General features: G+C 39.7%; 1 pseudogene; it reads right to left on the bottom strand.

The window, feature by feature from the left end:
• Positions 1–1,291: 1,291 nt before the first annotated feature.
• LOC124089856 (BCL2/adenovirus E1B 19 kDa protein-interacting protein 3-like) lies at positions 1,292–1,913 on the bottom strand (annotated as a pseudogene).
• Between the last annotated feature and the right edge of the window lie 5,726 nt (positions 1,914–7,639).

Genomic DNA, 7,639 nt, shown 5'->3' with positions numbered 1-7,639 from the left:
CAGCACCTGTGGAATCCCAGGGACTACCTTGGGAAGACGCACAGTTAACACCAGCATGGGAGGGACCAGAGGAAACTAATGGCATCTTTTCAGAACTTTGCCAATGGTTCCACAGCTCAAGTCTGTTTTCCAAAATTGCACAAGTGCTTGGAATAACTCCGAAGCAATTTTCCTTAGCTTAAAGGCTTCGGAGTATAGTGAAGATTCTTAAAACAAGAAGCCTATGTTAACACCACAAAATGAACTCGCTCAACTCTCTTCTTAGAGAAAAAAAAAAGAAGAAATAAAAAAATGTAAAGTCATGAAAAATTCACATGCAGCTAACACATGAAAATACCAAATACACACAAACCTCAAAAGCAATTTTGCATGTCTAGACTTGAGATGTTTCTTATCAGAAATAAAGATTCCATACCATAGAAAAGACAGCATTACAGCATACTAGTATTAATCTGCTGATGTATCTTAGTCCTTACTCTATTTCCTATCATTTATACAGCCTGCCTCCTACAATTTAAAACATGCTATTAAGAGCCACAGGAAAAAAAAGTGGCATCTAAGCTGGTTTAAAATAATTTTTTAAAGAAATTTCCCAGGATATTTTTTTCCTTGTGTCTTGCTTTTTTTTTTTTTTAATAAATACAAAGTCAAGCCTTGGGAAGCTTGACTTTGTCTTAGAAAACAAAACAGATTCCTTGACTTTGTTGCTAAACAACAAAGCATTTTATATCATTTGCTAACAATCTCATTTGGAGAGATATGGTAGATGCACTGCCAGAGTAAAATTCTTACCATGAAGGATGCAGGTCTAATTCTGGTGGTATTTTTTTTTTTAATTTTTTATTGTGGGTTGTTCAAAACATTACAAATTTCTTGACATATCATATTCCACACTTTGATTCAAGTGGGTTATGAACTCCCACCTTCACCCCATACACAGATTGCAGAATCACATCAGTTACACATCCATTTCTGGTGGTATTAAGAAGAGAAAATAGCATTGTTGACAAAATTATAATCTGCTGGTGGCATTTGCAGAAATAAAGCCTTTGCAAATTTCTAAACAACCGTGAATTTTGTTAGGAAATTCAAAAGTGTCCTACAGGCCAAAAAGAGAATAAAGTTAGTAAAATGCCTCAACCAAGTTTGAATAAAATACTGGAATTGAGAGTTACTGGATTAGAGATGTAAAAATAGGGGGGAAGTTGGTCAAGCTTACAATGGTCTCAAGTTCAAATAAACTACTGTAACAATACACCACTTCACAGGCCACCCAGGGCTTTTCCTTCCCTCAGTAGGTGCTGGGAAAAGGTGTGCTCAGTCATTTTCCAATATAGATGCCTAGTCCCAAAGCCAAAACATGAAAACGGAAGAGAGATGGAATGAACACCTTCAGAAATTCTGCAGAAAAAAAATACCACCTTTCTTTATGGCTCCACTTTTCCTCATGCTTAGAGACACAGAGCGCTTGGGGTATCTGAAGTGGAACTCCTTGGGTGGAACTGGACCAGTCTGATACCCAGTCTGAACTTTTCTTCAAAGCTTCAACTTCCTTCCATTTCTTCTGATAGAGCTATGGTCTCTGCTGATGTGCGTTTCCATATCAAACATGATCTGCCCATTTTGAGAGGAAAGACTGTCACAGTAAGAACTGCCTCTTGATCTACTTTGTACTGATTCATGTTGTGCATCCAAAAGAATCTTTTCCATGTCTCTATTGTGGATGGAGGAGGAAGAAGGTACATGTTCCCGCCCCCCATTCTGCCCATTGCCACTCTCATTGCCATTGCTGTTATTCATAGGCAGCTCCACCCAGGAACTGATGAGGCTGGCTGGCGAGGCAAAGCCTGTTCCCCTTCCTCGAAGTTGTTGTTGTGAAAAAGCAGCTGTGGCTCAACTAAATGAGACAACATTGCCTGGCAGCTGGAAAAGTCGTGGCTGCAGCAAAGAGCAACTCCTGTTGGTTCTCTGGTGACAACACAACAAGCCCTGAAATATCTTGGTGTGAAGTTTTGTTTGAAGATCACTACAGGGTACTTCTTAACCCCCCACCCCCACCCCCAGTCATTAATATGATTCTTAACTAAGATGTGAACACACAGGTATGAGTGTGAACTTCTGGCCTTACGTTGCTTTGAGTTTAGTGAGACCCTGGAGGCAATAATGCAACTCTGATAGCATCAAGAACAAAACATCTGTGCTTCAGAAGATGCCATCCCTCAAGTGCAAAGATAACCCAGAGTATGGGAGAAAAGTTTTGCAAATCATTTTTCTGATAAGAGAAAAAGGAAGAGACTACTGCATAAAGAACTATTACAACTCAATTACAAATAGTAAAAAGACAAATCACCCAGTTAAAAAAATGGGTGAATGGTCTGAGGAGACATTTCTAGAAAGGAGATATGTAAATAGGCCATAAGCACATGAAAGATGTTCAACATTATTGGCCATCCAGGGAATGCAAATCAAAATCACAATATCACAATAAGGTGCAACTTTCCATCACTAGAATGGCTATATAGAAAAGGCAAGAAGTGTTATGGAGGAGGAGAAACCAGAACCCCGTACATTGGCAATAAAAATGTAAAATTCTACAGTTGCTTTGGAAAACAATCTAAAAGGTTTTCAAATAGCCATAAATATTACCATATGATATATAAATTCTACTCCAAAGTGTATAATGAACATATATATCCACCACCTCCCCAAAAATGAAACAAAAGCATGTATCTTCCAAAATAACTTGTACACAAATGTTCACAAGCAACATTTTTCTTTGTATCTAGAAAATGGGAAAAATCCCAAACTTCTATCAACTGATGAATGGATCAATAAGGTGTAATATATCCATACAATGAAATACTATCCAGCCACAAAAAGTAATGGCATTAAGATACATGCTTCAACAAGGATAAACCTTAAGAACATTACAAAACATGAAAGAAACCAGTCACACAGGACCACATATTGTGTGGTTGCATTTGTATGAAATGTAAGACTAGATGGGTGAATTGTATAGCATGTGAGTTTTATTTCAGTAAAGCTGTTAAGAAAAAGAATGCATCATGGTGTATCTGCATATGCTTTCTCTTTTTTTTCTACGTTTGTACTTGTAACTGTCAGAAACAAAAAGGGCTATGTTTTAGAATTATAAAAAAATCAATTGGGGCTGGGGCTGTAGCTCAGTGGTAGAGCACTTGCCTAGCATACATGAGGCACTGGGTTTGATCCTCAGAACCACATAAAAATAAACAAATAAAATAAAGGCATTCTGTCCATCTACAACTACAAAAAAAATTTTTAGAATCAATTGGAAATCCTGAAGGGAAAAATAATCTAAGGGTTATATATGAAACCCATAAACTTCAAACTTCTGATATGATGATAAACTGAAATTTGAGTGAGATGGCACAAACAAATTGTCTTTTAATGCTTTCTGCTTTTGAGACCAAGGAAATAAATTTTGTAGGAAATGTGATCGTTAAGTTCTCCTAGTAATGGCCAAAGCAGGTAGTGCACAGACTTGGAACTGAAAAGGAAAGAAAAACAAACAGAGGAAAAAAGACTCATTCAAAGGCAAGAAGCCTTTGAATCTGATGTTTTTGTTCTGCCTGATTCAGAGGTTGGTGGTGATTTTCTGTGGACCTGTTTGTCTGTTGTTAGGAGATAAAGAATCAAAGCTCTGCCCATGGCTACTCTCCTTAAAATTGCACCTTACTGAAGATTTTTATGTATCAGCTGACTCTATAGTGTGTTTGGGATGGAAATTGTTAAAAAGAAAATATAACAAGAGTCTATAAGCCGAGGCAGCATTGGAAATTGTCCAGCCATCCTGCAGAGAATACACAAAAAAAGATGTTTAAAGCAAGACTTCATTTTGAAAGAAAAACCCTTAAGCAAACACGTTTTAAAAATTCCTTAAAAAGTCTTTGTTTGGTGCATGAAAGTGAAATGACCAGAGGGAAGACAAAGGTAGAGGCATCCAAAGTCTCAACTTCAGGGCAGTTACTCCTTTTCTGTTCTTCTTTAAGCCTTCCTCTTTGGATCAGCCACCATTCGCTACTTCAGTGATTAACAAGGGAGAAAAAAGAAATTTGGAAGAAAATGACATGAAGTCCCTATCCATGAATTGGATTTAAATAGCACCCTGTGGGTGGCAAAGGAACAAGGCAGTCGCAGAATCAATCAGGAATCTGCTGTAGTATGGAAGCCCTATTCATGCTTATGGCTCAAGGCAAATGATTCAGGATTATTGAAAGTTTTACCCTCTCACTCATCCTCTTTATTTGGTATAAGTATGCCTTTGAAGAGATAAACTTAAAAACACCCCTCCCAATAAAGCCCCCACAAAAACAAAAATATAAAACAAACAAACAAGCAAACAACAATAATGAAAAAACAAATCAGTGCCAGGGGAATCTAGTACCAAAATCCTTCAGAGCCAGAGCCCAAAGCATCTTGCCGTATGCTTCCCTAATATGACTTATCTATGCTGTGTGTTTGTCAGCATATTGTTTTACTAATTGGTGTCAGATTTTCTGCATGCTAATCAGTAGATACATGCAGATATTGATGTTAATTAGTGTTTTGTTAAAAAAAAAAACAAAACAAAAAACCTTTCCCATGTGAAGCATTCTTTGGAATGTACACTTATAGTTATTGAATTGGCCCCCACTTGGGGTCACCTCTTTTAGTATTAACAAAACAATTTAGTTTAGTATAACACCTTTCATACTATAGGTGTTTCTACAAAAGAATAAATTCCAGGACAATAAAGAAGCCAATTTTCCCATAAATATTTTCTATGCATGCTAAAATAGTTATCTGCAAATTGCAGTTTTAGTCTTTGGGAGCAGACAGCAGGGTGATCTCACTGTGTCTCATTTCAGCAAGAATTCAGGGGAAAGACATGGACCACTGTGCTTTAAGATCTCATTGTGATTCCATGTTGGGCCTCTGGTGTGCCTGGCTCCTGCTGGTTGGGAATTGGTTCTAGAGTAGGATCTAGAAAACTTGGATTCCAGATACTGACATTTTGATCTTGGAAAAGCCTCTTAATCTTTTTTGAACCTTGGCTTTCACTTTTGAAATAGGAAGATTGGATCAGATGAACTTTTGCATCCCTTCCAGCAATCAAATTCCATTGTTCTGAGATTTATATGCTGCTGCCTCAAAACTGGGCTGCCATTTTAAGAACAGGTTAGATCTGATCATATAAATTAAAATGTATAGGTAAAGCATTCAGGACAGGATCATTATACTTACCTTTTTTTCTTAATAAAAACCTTTTTATGTATATAAAAAGGTATATTTATCTGTATATACATTATACAGATAAATAAATACATATATACACACATTAAAAGAATATTATTTTTATTAGTAATGGAACTGAACCTTGCAATTAAATTTTCATCCCATTAGCCCAATTGTCTGTGACCTGTTATAAATTTCACTAGCCTGCAAAATAAGTATCCCACTAAAGCCAACTGCTATGAATCTCTTTCTCAATTTAAAAGCAGTTATTGTGCATCCAATATGTGTTCACACAGCTCTAGGAACTCTATGGTAATTGAGGAAATTTAAAACTTAGTTCAATTAAGAACAAACCAGAGCCACATACTTTGATATTAATTGTGTGCACGGTAGGAATTGAAGAAGGAGGAAAACAAATATAGAAAATGGTTCTAGTTAGAGAAGGCTGTGTTGGGTTTCAGGCCACCCCATACCAGTAAAGCACCGGAAGCCTTGAACTCCAGGCTGCTCCAGCCCCAGGCTGGTCCCCACAGTAGAAAGCTTTAGGACTGACCCAGAATGATGCCAGGCTCTTCAGCCCTAGTCATCAGCACCCATGGATCAAGACCCCTACCAGTCCTATGGATATATACACCCGGCCCACCCAGCACCATCCAGCCCCAGATCCCAGGCCTACCTGTTATGTGTGGATCTTAAATATTCCCCAAAGGCCATGTATTGATAGCTTGGTCACCTGCCTTTGGTGCTCTTTAAAGGTGGTGGGACCTTTAGGAGATGGGCCCTAATGGTAGGAAGTGAGGACATTGGGCGTGTGGTCTTGAAGGGGATATTGGGACTCTGGCTTCCCTCTTTTTTCTCCGAGGCCACCATGGTTTGATCAGCTTCGCTGTTCCCCACATTCCCCACCATGATGTTCTGCCTCACCACGGGCCCCAACACAACAGAACAAACGATGAAAAAAAAATCTTTCCTCCTTTTAAATTGTTCATTTTTCCTCAGTTATTTTGTGATAGCAATGGAAAGCTGCCTCATACTGCTCCAGGTTCTACACCAGTCCAGAGCCAGGTCAGCCTGTCCCAGCCTCAGGTCAGTATATCTAGTCTTAGACATTAGGCCAGCACTCAGACACATGATAGGCCTATCCACTATCAAACTGGGACCTATAGCCTTACCTTCCAGGTCAACCCCATAACTCCACACTCCAACAATCCCAGGGTCCAAGTGCATTCCAGTAGACCCCATGCTGAGTTAGCCCACACCAACCTTGGTTCCATGACTTTTCCTTGTAGCCCCAAGTTCCTGGATGGCCCCCATAACCCTGGAACCCAAGCTGTTCCTTACAGACCTACCCTGTAGGACATACACAGCTTCAGATCAAACTCCATGGATCAGGCTGGTTCCTATATCCAGGTTCTACACAAACCCCTGTGACTTTAGGCACTAGGCCAGCAACTGCAGTTCCAGGCTCCGTTCATACTAGCTCTTGTAGACCCTGGATCCTCACTCTCCCAGTAGCAGCCCATTCTAAGATGTGGACAGTCTCAGTGGCCTCATGTTTCAGTGGACTCATAGCCTAGGCCTACCCCATTAGGCCTTGGTTCTAGTCTAGCCACTATGACTGGGCTCTAGGAACACTCCTGTAGATTTAATTTACAGAACACTTCCATAGTCTCAGATCTCACTTCAATGGACTTCGACCCCAGACCAATCTTAGAGGACACAAACTCTAGGCCCATTCCATTACCTGACCATTTTGTGGACTTGTGCTGAAAGCCTATCCTAAGTCATCTTCCTGGTTTTAGACTGGCCTTGGGGATACAGGCTCCAGATTAATCCCAGTAGACCAAATCAACAAGTCCTTTCTGACAGATCTGGGCTCCAGGTATGCCCACCTGCAGACCCAGATACAAGGCCAGCCAGTCCAAGGGATAGAGCAGCAACTCTGCCTGTAGACCAAGCCAGTTGGCCAGCCTAGAATCTCTGGACAAGCTGACTGTTGCAAAACTTTCCAAGCAATACTGGAATAAGTGATAACCATGTATTCTTTAAATGTATGCTTATCAACATATGATGACAAAGATCAGAAAAATCAGATAAATATGACATCAGCAAGATGGTTGAGTAGAGATGGCCTGGTATATTTTCCTCCACAAGAAAAGACCAAACTAGGGAAAGAACTTCTCAGCAGGGAAAAAGTAGGCAGGATGCTTCAGTAATCTCTCATACTATAGGCACCTGAGGCATTTACTGTTGAAGAACCGATGGTCCTTGCAGACCCTGAGCAAGGTTTGGAGAACTGTAGTGTTACTATACCACTGCACTGCTCTGGAGAAAGAGCCTAGCTCACATGTATTCTCCTTAACCCAGGATCTTGCTGCATGAG

Source organism: Marmota monax, unplaced genomic scaffold (assembly GCF_021218885.2).
Source record: "Marmota monax isolate L192 unplaced genomic scaffold, Marmota_monax_Labrador192_F-V1.1 WCK01_AAM20220418_F8-fsc00373, whole genome shotgun sequence".
In the NCBI taxonomy this organism is placed as follows: Eukaryota; Metazoa; Chordata; class Mammalia; order Rodentia; family Sciuridae; genus Marmota; species Marmota monax.
The sequence above is the reverse complement of the archived record's forward strand: the minus strand, read 5'-3'. Positions and strand labels throughout refer to the sequence as shown.